The sequence below is a fragment of the Staurois parvus genome, unplaced genomic scaffold, assembly GCF_062004578.1.
Source record: "Staurois parvus isolate SC_StPar_1 unplaced genomic scaffold, SC_StPar_1.0 ptg000895l, whole genome shotgun sequence".
NCBI lineage: Eukaryota > Metazoa > Chordata > Amphibia > Anura > Ranidae > Staurois > Staurois parvus.
This window is the reverse complement of record NW_028318691.1, coordinates 220,916-235,877: the sequence shown is the minus strand read 5'-3', so window position 1 is coordinate 235,877 and position 14,962 is coordinate 220,916. Positions and strand designations below refer to the sequence as shown.

Below are 14,962 nucleotides of genomic sequence, written 5' to 3'. Positions count from 1 at the left end.
GCAATTTTGACTAAGATATTTGTTTACCTCTGTTGTTATACATTTTTTTACTACCTCCTTCTCAGATTGAGATATATCTGCTGCCTTACTGTTTACTCCGTCATCAGAAAATGTTAATAAAGATTGATTTAAAAAAAAAAAAAAACAGTTAAAGTGTCTCTATAGAGCAAGAATATCCTCCATTCTGTATGTAATGGTCTGTAGCCAATTCTGCATCTAGGTCGTACCTTATTGTTTTGCTGTTTCTATTGCCCTTTATCAAGGGTGGAAATTTTGTACCATCATTTGCCAGAAAGTATTCTTTTTTTGCACTGTATGTGTACTGCTTCTTTTGTTAAAGCTTAAGTAAAAATACATAGAAGAAAGCTAGAGGAAGTGTCAATGAACTATGAGTGCACTGATTACTACACTCGTAGCCCGTTGAGAACTTCAAGTCCATCTGCTGCGGTTGTGGATGGGACTTGTTCACTCTCTGAGAATAATGTGGCTGTGCTGATTTTAAATATCACAATGGCTGCAGGCAAGAATTAACCCCACTTGCTTTTCTGGGGGGGGGGATTCTGAGGGTAGGAAAGTGGGCGCTTAGGAATATGTCACATTTTACACCCTAAATATCTGTGTAACATAATCCTAAAGGTGAACTTCAGATAGAAAAAGTGTGCAATGCTACAACTCCCATCCAAGGTTTTAAAAGATAGAGTATAGTTGCTCGTGTCAGGATGCACAGTCCAATATCAGAAAGAAAGTAAAAGTCTGGCAGTCGGTGCAACTTGAAGTAAAATTGCAAAGCCTTTATTCATAATCCATCAAGACATAAAATAATCTGTTTCGCAGTAAGACTGATAAGTTTCAGCCATTTCTCTGGGCCTTAGTCATAACCAAATGCTCACACCAAACAGTTAATTATAAAACATTCCACAGCTGTAACAAAGGGATGCACACAGGAATAAAACACAAACAATGATTAATGGTTGATTGTTAATGATTAACCCTCTAAGAGGTTGTCCCACAGTGATTAACAGAGAATTAAGAAAAGCGAGGGCGGCTATACTAAAGATGAATATCCTCCCTCGCCTCCTCTACCTTTTACAAGCCCTGCCCATTCATTTGCCCCCTGCTTTTTTCACTTCATGCAGGCGGACTTGCACTCAGTTTCTTTAGGGCCACAAACGCTCACGACTCTCCTCTCAACTGGTGCTCCCTAAGTCCAGAGGAGGGACTGGACTCCCACATTTTCAAAAATATCACTAGGCATGCCATCTTTCCAGGATCGTAGACTGGAATGTCCATTCTTCGCTTGCCTTGGTTCTCTGGCTTACCCCAAAATATGTTCAACAAATACTCCTTGATCACTCACTCTTAGGACTGACTGTGAAAACTTTCCAAGGTGCCTGCAAAGTCGCTCCAATCTCTTTTGCCCTGGGCCCACTGACCTCAATAGATCTGAACCTGGAATTCCCTCCGGGAATGCGTGAACATTTCCTCGCTAGGGTTTGGCCCCATCGCCATATCCGCGCCAAGCACTTTTTTTTATAATGGTCAACTGATGAGCCATGCTTCCCTGGCCTCGACCAGGCAAGACCAGACCTTTTCCCTTTTGGCCACTTTCTCCAGACCCTGGCCTCTCTAAACAATTTGAACCAACCTCTTACCCTCTTTGAATCTATATGCTCCAGATCTGAGCCTCAACAACATCTGGTGTCTACTACTGTTCTGTACCCAGTCTTCACAGACACTCCCAGCCTGCCGATCCTGGGAAAAAGACCTGTCCATTAACATGTCAGAAGCAGACTGGGAACGTACCTTTACCTACACCCATAAAGGCTCCATTACTGTTTCTATCCAGGAAAATGGGTTTAAACTTTCCTTGCATTGGTAGGGAACCCCGTCAAAGATCCATCAGTTCAACCCCTCAGCCTCGAGCATTTGCTGGAGATGTGGTGAGGCAGTGGTCTCTTTGCTACATGTCTGGTGGAACTGCCCATCTTTACAGCCCTATTGGGTGGCGGTGCTCATGCCCGCCCCCTACCCAGAAATGCAAAATCACATGTATATATATATGTGTGTGTGTGTATGTATGTATATATATATATATATATATATATATATATATGTGTGTGTGTGATTTTGCACACCCGGACTGCCATGTAGCAGTATATCTGCTATACAGCAGCTGGTAAGCGGTTAAAATGTATCACTAACTTACCACATGAAGGAAGGAGCGATTGCCAGACAGTATGTCTGGAAGGATGGGGGACTCCGGTCTGCAACCTGAAGATCCACCAAGCCTCCCTGGTAAGTAACTTGTGATGGCAACTCCCCCCCCCCAAACACACACACACACACAAACACACAGCCTGATGAATGCACTCCAATCCATAAAACCTAAAGCCACTCATATCACATACATGCTGTTATTTCAGGCTCATTTACACTTGCTTCGACTTCAACACACATTAAAGCACCTACAGCTTCAGCATGCTTTTTTTATGTGTTTTTGATGCTTCTATGGTGCTTTTTTTGAGGCTTTAACCACATGCCCTCTAGAGGATTTACCCCCCTTAATGAACAGGCCTCTTTTTGCTACTCAGAACTGCACTATTTCAACTGATAATTGCGCGATCATGCAATGCTGTACCCAAATGATATTTATGTCCTTTTTTTCAAACAAATAGGGCTTTCTTTTGGAGGTATTTGATCACCTGTGCGCTTTTTATTTTTTGTGCTATAAATAAAAAAAGACCGAAAATTTTGAAGAAAAACAATATTTTTTACTTTCGGCTATAAAAAAATATATAGTAAACTCAAAGTTAGTTATACATTTAGGCCAAAATGTATTCTCCTCCATGTTTTTGGTAAAACAAATCCCAATAAGTGTATAGTGATTGTTTTGTGTGAAAGTTATAGCGTCTACAAACTATGGTATAGATACTGTAATTTACGCTATTTTTTTTGCTATACAGCGCTGCACTAGTTTAACTGACAGTTGCGCGGTCATGCAATATGGTACATAAATGAAATGTATGTCCTTTTTTCACACAAATAGAGCTTTTTTTTGGTGTTATTTGATCACCCGTGCATTTATTTTTGGCGCTATAAACAAAAAAAGTTTTGAATTTTTTTTATGAAAAAAACAATATTTTCTCATTTCTGTGATAAAAAAAAATCCAAAATAACTAAAATTTTGTCATAAATTTAGGCCAAAATGTATTCTACTCCATGTTTTTGGTGAAAATATCCCAAAAAGTGTATATTTCTTTGTGTGAAAGTTATAGCATCTATAAACTATGGTATAGCTAATGGAATTTACACAGCTTTTACTTTCTGACTGCCCATCACATATCTTGAGGTGCTAAAATACTAGGATAGTACAAACACCCCCAAATGACCCCTTTTTGGAAAGTAGACACCCTAAGCTATCTGCTGAGAGGCATATTGAGTCCATGGAAGATTTATTTTTTTCCACAAGTTTCGTGAAAATGACAAAAACGTTTTTTTTTTTCTACACAAAGTTGTCATCTAAATGATATATTTCTTGCATAAGCCATGAGTATATATGGAATTACACCCCAAAATGCATTCTGCTACTTCTACTGAGTATGGGGTACCACATGTGTGAGACTTTTTTGGAGCCTAGCCACATACAGGAGCCTGAAATCCAATGACCATTTTGAAAGCCTGAAGGTGCGTAACTTCCTCATTTCACTTCCTCACTACCTATCACAGTTTTGAAATGCCAGCATAGCACCAAACCCCCCAAATTACCCCTTTTTGGAAAGTAGACACCCCAAGGAATTTAAAAAGAGGCATGATGAGTATTTTGCAGATCTCATTTTTTTCTCAACGTTTTGAAATATATAAAAAAAAAAGAAAAAATGTTTTTGTTTTTTTTCTTCAGTTTTCAAAAACTTGTGGCAACAAATGAGATCTGTAAAATACTTACCATGCTTCTTATCAAATTCCTTGGGGTGTCTACTTTCTAAAAAGTGGTAATTTGGAGGGATTCGGTGCTATCCTGGCATTTCAGGGCCTTCAAAACTGTGATAGGTAGAGAGGAAGGTACTGTGTCTGTGTGCTTCACTGTAAGCACACAGCAATGCAAAGCAGTGTGCAAGAGCTGACGGGAGAGAACTGTTTTGTTCTCCCCCCCCCCCCCCCGTCGGAGATTCTCGGCACTCACTGGGCGGGACCCGGTGATTGACAGCCACGGCCATGAATGCCAGTACGGGTAGGTAGTCAGGAAGTGTAATGAGGAAATAAAGCCCTTTAAAACTTGATGGTGTTTATTGGATTTTGGGGTCCTGCACTTGGCTAGATTGCCAAAACGTATCTCACATGTGGTACCCCCATACTCAGGAGAAGTAGCAGAATGTATTTTGGGCATGTGTGAGCAATAAATCATTTAAGTGACAATTTTGTGTAAAAAAAAATAAATAAAAAAATTTTGTTTGTCATTTTCCAAAAACTTGTGGTAAAAAAAATAAATTCTTCTATTGATTCAACATGCCTCTCAGCAAATAGTTTGGGGTGTCTACTTTCCAAAAAGGGGTCGTTTTGGGGGGTGGGGGCATTTTATGCCCAGCATTAGAAGTTTATGATACACATCACTCACTCTTCTAACCATCTGAAGATCAAGCCTTTTCTGACACTTTTTGTTCACATGAAAAAAAATCAGTATTTTTTGCTAGGAAATTAATTTAAACCCCAAACATTATATATTTTTTAAAGCAAACACCCTAGTGAATAAAATGGTGGGTGCTGCAATTTTTTATGTCACATAGTACTCATGCAGTGATTTTTCAAATGCAATTCAAAAAAAAAAAAATACACTTATTTTACTTTTAATGCACAAACACACAAAATATTGGCCAATTATTTGGTAAACTATAAAAGATGATGGCATGCCAAGTAAATAGATACCAAACATGGCATGCTTTAAAACTGCGCATGCTCCGTGCACTGGCGACACACTGCATACATTTTTAATATCCATATGCAACATTTTAAAAGCCTTTACAAGCTACCATTTTAGGTCTAGTGTTAGAGTTACTGTCCCTGACCTGACGTTCGTGGCGAAACCTCACATGTATGGTGCAACTGCTGTTTTCATACTGGCATAGGGTCAATGCTCACGAACGCAGATGCACGGGGGGGGTTATTGTGATTTTTTTTTAAATGATTTTAATACTGTCCCCTTCATTTTTATTTTGATCACTGTTAATGCTATCACAGGGAATGCAAATATCCCCTATAACTTCAGTGGGCATTGTCATATATTTTTTTGGGAGAAATCTGGGTTCTATCAGACTCTAGATATCTCCTCTGCCCAAGATAGGTGTGATCAAATGCTTTCCCAATTTATAAATGGCGCTGTTTATATCCTGTGAAACTGAAGTGATGAGATACGTGTAGCTTCCAATTTCTTAGACTATAGAGATGATTGGCACCATTCCGATCTCCAATCAGCTGGCAGAAACACCAGCTGCATTCTCAGGTTGCCCCGATGGCACGGGACTGCCCGAGAAGGCTGTGGAAGGCAGCGAGGGAGGGGGGCATAGTCTCCCGCTACTTGTTAAATCAATCCTGCAGCTAATTGGCCACTAGGATTGCTTTTACATGAAAGCCAATCGCCGGCTGAAAAAAACGATACCAGGATGATGCCTGCAGCTGTGGGCATCATTCTGGTATAACCATTCAAAGTCCAGTGATGTACCAGTACATCACTGGTTCTTTTTTTTTTGTATACTATGTACTGGTACATCACTGGACTTTGAATGGTAATACCTCGGATTACGAATTTAATTCGTTCTGCAGGACATTTCGTATAGCGAAGGATTCGGAAACCGAAACACTGTTTCCCATAGGAATGCATTGAAAATCAATTAATCTGTTCCGAAGGACAGAAAAATAGTAAACGCTACTAAAATACCACATTAGTTATTTTATTAACTCATGCGGTATTTTAGTAGTGACAGCCATGTGTTAATGTTTCAGCTGTCAGCGGTGTTCCCCACTGACAGCTGAATGTAAAAAAAAAAGCTGGCAATTAAAAAAATTATTTTACACTCGGCTGTCAGGTGCCAGTTTTTAAATGTAATTAACGGTTTTCGTTTTTTTTTTCTTCACTATACAGTAGTTCAGAAATTCATCTGTCACTTTCCCCCTCCAGCTAAAAGAGAGAAAGTTTCTTTTAGTTTATTTCCCCAAAAGAAACAATGTTTCCTTTCAATTAAAAGATAAAATAAACGAGCGCTGGGTGGATAAACATACGTATAAAAAGCTGGTAGCATAAAAGGCAACCTCTGAAACCTCTACACAAAATATATAAACGAGAATGTGTGACTTAACCACTCATATGTCCTCCAATTTAATCTTCTCTTACATAGTTCTATCCCTGGATCGCTAGTGGAGATATTTACAGTCACTTACTTTTTGGATTTTACCTACAGTTGCAAGAAAAAGTATGTGAACCCCTTGGGATTACGTGGAGTTTTGCATGAATTGGGCATAAAATGTGCTCTGAACGTCATCTAAGTCACAACAATAGAAGAACACAGTCTGCTGAACATAATACTACACAAACATTAGATGTTGCCATGGTTTAATTGCACATAACATGTAAACATTCACAGTGCAGGGAGGAAAAAGTATGTGAGGCCCTAGCTTAATGACTTCTCCCAGAGCTAATTGGAGCCAGGAGTGAGCCAACCTTGACTCCAATCAGTGTGATGATATTGGATGTGTTGCTGAAAGCTGTCCTGCCCTTAAAAAACACACACCTGTTTTGGGTTTACTGGTTTCAAGAAGCACTGTCTGATGTGAACCATGCCTCACAGAAAAGAGCTCTCAGAAGACCTACAATCAAGAAATGTTGACTTGCATGAAGCTGGAAAGGGTTACAAAAATATCTCCAAAAGCCTTGATGTTCATGTGTCCATGGTGTCTACAAATGGAGAAAGTTTAGCACTGTTGCTACTCTCCCTAGGCGTGGTCGTCCTGTAAAAATGACTGCAAGAGCACAGCGCAGAATGCCGCATGAGGTAAAGAAGAATCCCAGAGTGTCAGCTAAAGACCTACAGAAATCTCTGGCACATGCTAACATTTTTGTTGACACATCTACAATAAGGAAAACATTAAACCAGAATGGAGTACATGGGAGGACACCACGGAGGAAGCCATTGCTGTCCAAAAAGAATATTGCAGCACGTTTGAAGTTTGCAAAAGAGCACCTGGATGTTCCACAGCACTACTGGCAAAATATACTGTGGACAGATGAAACCAAGATTGAGTTGTTTGGGAAGAACACACAACACTATGTGTGGAGAAAAAAAGGCACAGCACACCAACATCAAAATCTCATCCCCACTGTGAAACATGGCGGAGGGAGCATCATGGTTTGGGGCTGCTTTGCTGCCTCAGGGCCTGGACGGATTGTTGTCATTGATGGGAAAATTAATTCCAGAGTTTATCAAGACATTTTGCAGGAAAACGTACGACCATCTGTCCGCCAACTGAAGCTCCGCAGAGGATGGGTGATGCAACAGGACAATGACCCAAAGCATACAAGTAATTCAACAAAACAATGGCTGCAACAGCACAGAATACGCCTTCTGGAGTGGCCCAGTCAGACTCCTGACCTCAACCCAATTGAAATGCTGTGGCATGACCTTAAGAGAGCGATTCACACCAGACATCCCAAGAATATTGCTACACTGAAACAGTTTTGTGAAGAGGAGTGGTCCAAAATGACTCCAGATCGTTGTGCAGGTCTGATCTGCAACTACAGGAAACGTTTGGTTGAGGTTATTGCTGCCAAAGGAGGGTCAACCAGTTATTAAGTCCAAAGGTTCACATACTTTTTCCTCCCTGCACTGTGAATGTTTACACGTTATGTGCAATTAAACCATGGCAACATCTAATGTTTGTGTAGTATTATGTTCAGCAGACTGTGTTCTTCTATTGTTGTGACTTAGATGACGTTCAGAGCACATTTTATGCCCAATTCATGCAAAACTCCACGTAATCCCAAGGGGTTCACATACTTTTTCTTGCAACTGTATCTAATCGAACAGAATGGAACCCTGCTCCTGAGATGTCTTCTATTGCTGCTATTGTGTTGTGATCTCCAGTAAAATGGCTGCTGTCCGCACGCATCGTGCATGCGCGAACGGTCCGCGAAGACGCAGCAGCGCTACATTACGCATGCGCGTCGGACGCTATAAATAGATTAACATTTGGACTGGCACACTCCCTTTGAAAAAGTGTATTTACATGAAACGCATTAGGGAGGTGCCCCCTAACAGTGACATTTCGCACGGCTCATATGGACGGCCGGTGGCCATCTTGGAATCCTTTTTGATGTAAGTTATTTCATCTGCTATTCATCTATGCTTTATACCACTGAGTATCAAATACTGTGTGGACACTGAGCCCAAAATCTTTAAGAGGAAAAAAGTCCCCACTGTTGTGCTTGTGGGACTACAAGTAAAGAAGGAACCACTGCCTAAGATGGCTATATTCTACTATATAAATCATCAAAAATGTGTACAATATATCATATAAAACATGAATATTAATATAACAGAGGTGCCTAAAACATAATTTAATAAAAAGGCAAGACAACTCTGAAATCCCATTTAAAAATCAATGTGTATGATTATATTAAGATCTAATCACAAAGTAACGTGAATATTGGCAGTAATACAAATAAAATAAATAAAAAGGAGGTTTTTTTAAGTGCAATCAACACATTTTTTCACACCGTTTTCCTCACCATGTTTTATTGCTATTTGATAGATTGACTTTTGTCAACAATATCATCACATGCACCTTGGACGTATTTATACATGAGACTGTTGGCACTGATGGTCTTAGCAGCAATGTTTCCTTTCAGTTTCTTAAAAGATACAAAGTATCCTTTAGCTTTGGGGAAACTGACAGCTAATGGTGTAAGCTATAGTGAAGAAAAAAAAAAACACGGCAATTGCATTTAAAAATCAGCACTGACATAAACATAAAAAATTCATAAACCGAGGCATTATTTTCAATGGATTTTTATTCGTAAACCGAGGTATTACTGTATATGCTATGTTTTTTTTTTGTATGCGGCCTGTGGACGGAATGAAAAAAACAGAAGAAATCTTTTCCAGAAAAAGTGTGTGGCATGCCCACCATTAGAATATACCGCCCTGTATCCACCCACTTGTAATGGTGGGCACACGGTGCCACATGCACCAGTTCCAAGATTTTACAAATGTCTAAATAGTGGCACACTTGAATAAAAATTGTCCACATATAAGTGGTACCCCATATGGAAAAAGGATGACACCAAGTCCCAAACTATCTAGCCACTACTCCCCATGTAGTCTGGGCATCTGAGGGGCTCCACGTGATCTTTTCCCTCGTAAATCCAAAACTTATATGTGTAGCCTGTTGTCCTCTCACAGGTGTTATATATCTTGACCCCATATCTGGCACACTTCCTGGGGAGAAATTGTTTGAATGCAAGGCGGCCAGAAGAATTAATGAGGGACTCATCAACACATATTTTCTTGCTGGTGAGTATAGACATCTGCAAATTTTTGATTAAGGTGATTTACGAGGGGCCAAATTTTGTGGAGCCGGTCAAATTCAGGGTCACCCCAAGGACGACAAAGTGTATAGTTGTTGAAATGCATAAAACACATTATACTCTAACATCTATGCCTGGCCATGGCAGCGGAGAACACGGGCATATGATGAATCGGGTCTGTGGACCAATACAACCGCAATTCTTTTTTTTTTAGTAATGCCCATGTTGAGGGTTAGGTCCAAAAAAAATTTAAATTCGGAAACCGTAATGAGTTTACATGTGACTGGTCTGGCAAGGTTTGAATTTGGGTTGGCGGCAATAAATTGTTGTGCATATAAATTGCTTTGAACCACAATCAATGCATACAGATCTTCCGTGAAAAACAGCTCCAAAAAATCAGGGGAAGTAGCTAAATTTGCTATTTCCACCTGAATTCCGGGTTGGGCAGTGAATGGGGGAAGTACGGGTACTGCAGAATTTGTGGGCTGCCAATCAGGATTTGCAAGTACATCCGGAAGGATACTAGGGGCTCTACGGGCCTGTGTGCGAATTCTTGGTGGTTGCGGGAGAATACTTGTGCTCGCCACCACACTAGTTTGTACTACACTTATGGGACTCATCACGTCACCAAGTCATACTGCAGTGCTGGTATTATTATTATACAGGATTTATTTAGCGTCAACAGTTTGCTCAGCGCTGTACAATATAACGGGAGACAATACAGCAACAATGCAGTTCAATACAAGAGATTTAGGAAGGCCTGATCCTGGGAGCTTACAATCTAAGAGGTATGTTAAAGACCAGGATGTACTAGACCGCTAGTGCTTGCCAGTTCACCAAAAGGTAGCGTGGCACTAGTACTGGCACTCTGCTGTATATGAGAGTCATCAAAATGTGCCGGCAAGTGCTAACAAAGGTCAGGCCTGATTCTGCGAACACTGCGTTTTTTTGTGCAATGTATCAAGTGACAGTGATCTACTGACACTGCACTTGCTGGGGAAGAAGGGGGGGGGGTAACCATAGTGGCTAAATACAGGTGCTGGCAGGTGCCGGGGCTGATCCCACTAACACTGCATTATACTATATTATATAGTGCTGAGCTGATCAAAGATATTGATCTGGTCAGACACTATACTAGCAATGGAGGTTTATTGTGTTTGAGCATATTCCTGGCAATCAAGGGGTTAAACGTGATGACTGGTGTACTGACGTGCAATCTGATGCTATCTGGTAGGGGAGTGAAAACCACGGGAACGCACATCACGTATATATATGTGATTTTGCGTATCTGTGCTACCCTGTAGCAGTATTTCTGCTATAGGGCGGTCAGGAAGCGGTTACATAAGCGGTTTGTGTTATGGCGCTGTGTCATTTTAACTGACAATTGCGCGGTCATGCAATGCTGCACAAACATGAAATTTACATCCTTTTTTTCCCCATGAATTGAGCTTTCTTTTGGTGGTATTTGATCGTCTGTGCGTTTATTTTTTGCGCTTGAAAAAAAGAATTGGCAATTTTGAGGAAAAAAAACGATATTTTGGACTTTTTGCTATAAAACGTCCAGTAAAAAATTTAAAAATCAAATTTCGTCATTAATTTCAGCCCAAATGTATTCTGCGACATGTCTTTGCTAAAAAAAAAAATCCCAATACATGTAAATTCATTGGTTTACATGAAAGTGATAGCGTTTACAAATGGCGGTATAGATACTGTATTTTTTTTGTATAATAATAGCAGCGATCAGCGACTTATGGAGGCAATCGGTGTCTAATGGCAGCGATCAGCGACTTATAGCGGGACACCGGCACTACAGTGGACATTCTGACACTGGTGGGGAACTGACGTGGGGTCACCGACATCCCCAGTGACACCAATATAGTGATCAGTGCAAAAAAAAAACACTGGCACTGTAATAATGGCACTGGGGAGGAAGGGGTTATTTTTTTAGGCAATCAAAGGGTTAACTGTGTGAGGGGAGTGTTTTAATAGTGGACGGGGGTGTGTACTTCACTGTTGCATGCTGTCCCAGAAAGCTAAGCTCTGCTCTCCGGAACAGTGAGCTGGGAACTGACAGGGAGCAAAGCTGCATTGAAAACAATGCAGCTCTGCTCCGTGTCAGTGATTGTCAGCAATCACCAGGACCCGGCGGGTAATCACTGGCAGGGACCCGGTGATTGACACCCGCGGCCGCGATCGGTGCCACGGGCAGGGTGGTCACGCACCTTGCGCGTGCCACCTAGCATGTAAATAAGGATCATGTTTTTATATGTGATCCTGCCTACAGGGGCCGCCATATATACTGTGGGCGGTCCCCTAGTGGTTAATGCAGCTTGGCACATGCCCTGTGTGTGTTGCTTTTCTATTTATTTTAAAGGGGCCCAGTAGTACCCCTACTCGGCAGATCCCCAGCTCCTTAGTACCCCTGTTCAGCAGCTTCCCAGCTTATTAGTACTCTCGTTTAGCAGATCCCCTGCTCAGTAGTACCCCAGATCTGTTGATACCCACCTCAGTAGTACCCCCAGCTTTGCTAATCCCCAGGTCAATAGTTATCCCCTGCTCTGATTATCCCTCACTTAGTAGTAACCCCCTGCTCTGCTGTTCCTCTGGTTTGCTGATCCTTCTCTCTCTCTGGTTTGCTGATGATGCCTTTCTGGTTTGCTTGTTGGTTCCTCAGTGCATCCTGGGATATCTCATACCTGCAATACCTCCAAAACAAAGCAAAGCTAAAGCTGAATAAAAGCCTCTCAAAATCTGCAGGTGCTGTAAGCAAGCTTTATCATAGACTGCTATGGAGGCTTTGAAGACGCTTTGTATCACTATGAAAGTGACATGGAGTGTAAATTTTGACGCAAAGCAGTGTAAGCTAAAAATTAGTTTAACCGCCTCCTTCCCGCCATATAAGGAAATGACGGGCGGAAGGCAGTTCTCTCATTCTGGGAGGACGTCATATGACATCCTACCACTCTAACCGCTCGGGCACGCCCACGGGGGCACGCATTGCGGCAAGAGCCGAAGACGTCCGCTCTGTCATGTGATCAGCTGTGTCCAATCACAGCTGATCGCATGTATATAAGGAAATGCCGGTTATCGCTGACCGCTCGAGAGGAGAGACGAGACGGTTATCGGCATTACTCAGAGGCGGCGTGTACACTGATAATCAGGGCACTGATGACCAGTGTGGCCCCATCAGTGCCACCTGTCAGTGCACATCAATGCCACATATCAGTGCCCCTCTGAGCTGCCTTTCAGTGCCAACTATTAGTGCCAGTCAGTGCCACCTATCAGTGCCATATATGAGTGATGCCTGTCAATGCCCATCAGTGCAGCCTATCAGTGCCCATCACTGCAGCCTCATTAGCACACATCAGTGAAGGAAGAAAAATTACTTATCTACAAAATTTTATAACAGAAACTAAGAACAAAACTTTTTTTTTCAAAATTTTCAGTTGTTTTGGTTTGTTTACCAAAAAAATAAAAAACCCAGAGGTGATTAAATACCACCAAAAGAAACCTCTATCTTGTCTCAAAAAAATGACCAAAATTTCATATGGGCACAGTGTTGCATGACTGCGCAATTGTCATTCAAAGTGCGACAGCACTGGAAGCTGAAAATTGGCCTGGGCAGGAAGGGGGTATAAGTGCCCGGTAGGCAAGTGGTTAAAGCACTGTAAGCTAACGATTTTATTTAGTGACAGGGGCTTTGATTGGATTTCAGAGCGCTTTACCCGCTTCCCGTCCGCCCTATAGCATATATACTGCTACAGGGCGACACGGGTGTGCAAAATCACATATATATATATATGATTTTGCATTTCCGGGTAGGGGGCGCGCGCGCCCTACCTTCGCTGTCATTCGCGGCCGCGGCTGTCAATCTCCAGGTTCCGACCTCTCAAACGGGGGGGGATGAACTGTTTGTAAACAAAACCATTCTTCTCCCTGTCAGCTCGTGTACACTGCTTTGCATGGCTGCACACAGCACAGCCTTGCAAAGCAGCGTGCTTACAGTGAAGCACTAAGGGAGAATGTCACCAGCACACCGAGGATCATGTGTGTTCTGATGCTCTCTGGAGCATTTTTGATGCGTTTTGCCGCTTTCCTGTGCAGTTTGATGTGGAAGAGATGCGGCGTGTTCAGCTTTTTTTCTGTGGCTGGAACACACTGGAACTGCAAGCACTGATATGAACAATGACATTGACAACCATGTAGCCTACATTCTCTGCATTTTGAGTGCAGAGGAAAAGCAACTGAAATGCATGTGGTGTGAACTGGCCCTCAATCTGCTTCCTTTCTGTTCTTTTTTATTTATAGCTCATCTCCGCAACCCTGCCTGCCTGTGTGACGCTGGCGTCATGTGTTTCCATGACACCGGCAATCTGCCTCGTCCTGCCCAGCACTGATGTCATGGGTTTCCATGATAACGGCGGTCAGTGTAGGAATGGCTTTGAGCACATGCATGAGTAGTAAACTCGCATGGTGCATGCGCAGGTGACATGCATCGCCTTGACATTGTCGGCTTCTGCACCAATAGGACCACTTTAGGTTTGTCCTCATTGCAGCTCAGTTGACAATAGGAGACACACCCCCACATCTCTAGGCAACAGCTTTTAGCTTCTGTCAGGGATATATATGCTGCTGATCGTCGTTTATATAATACATCGCTGCTTTCAGCTGACACTTTATTACAATGATACACGTGACCACATTGTTTATATCCTCGGGAATGCAGTTTATGCACATCTTATTATTGTTTTATGGTTTATTTTCGCAGTTTATAATATTTCTGTTTGGTGACATTGATTTGAATGCATTTTTGGAGGGAACATGATATCTTGGGGTGGGGGCAGGCTCATTTTACTTCACTCTGATTGGTAGATGGTTTTCTTAAATAGTTCTCCAGTTTCTGTCACAATTTGTCACATACCTGATAAAGGTGTCCTGCGAGACTCCAAAATGTTGCCTAGCTGTAACTATGTGTAACAGACCCCGGACACCTTCGACTGGATATCTCCATTAAGAAGCTGCTTCTCAGGCTCTGGAACACGAGACCAGTGAATCTGGTTATTGCTACCCCAAGATCCAGACTACACCAGATCTGAAGTAAGCCAGAGGTAGATTAGTTTATTTGAACACAGATACAAGATATATACACTCAGGACAATCCCCCCTCCCTGCATAATGACACAGGGCGGGGCAATCTACAGTTAGTAACAAGAGACACACAGGTATTAAACTTCACACTGGCAGACAGTCCCATCAGGAGGGAGGGCTGCTGGCGACCCCCCCCCCCCCCACTAAGCTAGTAAACATAAAGACATACATCCCATAACAGTTTGCTCCCAAGCCAGACAAACAATAGAACAATGGGATGCAGCCACATAACATTAAACAATC

General features: G+C 42.0%; 1 protein-coding gene across 1 annotated transcript in view; it reads left to right on the top strand.

The window, feature by feature from the left end:
- Positions 1–14,962, top strand: part of NTAN1 (N-terminal asparagine amidase) — a gene marked incomplete at its 5' end in the record, with an annotated part of 545,039 nt that overhangs the window by 349,888 nt on the left and 180,189 nt on the right. The window lies entirely within an intron of this gene.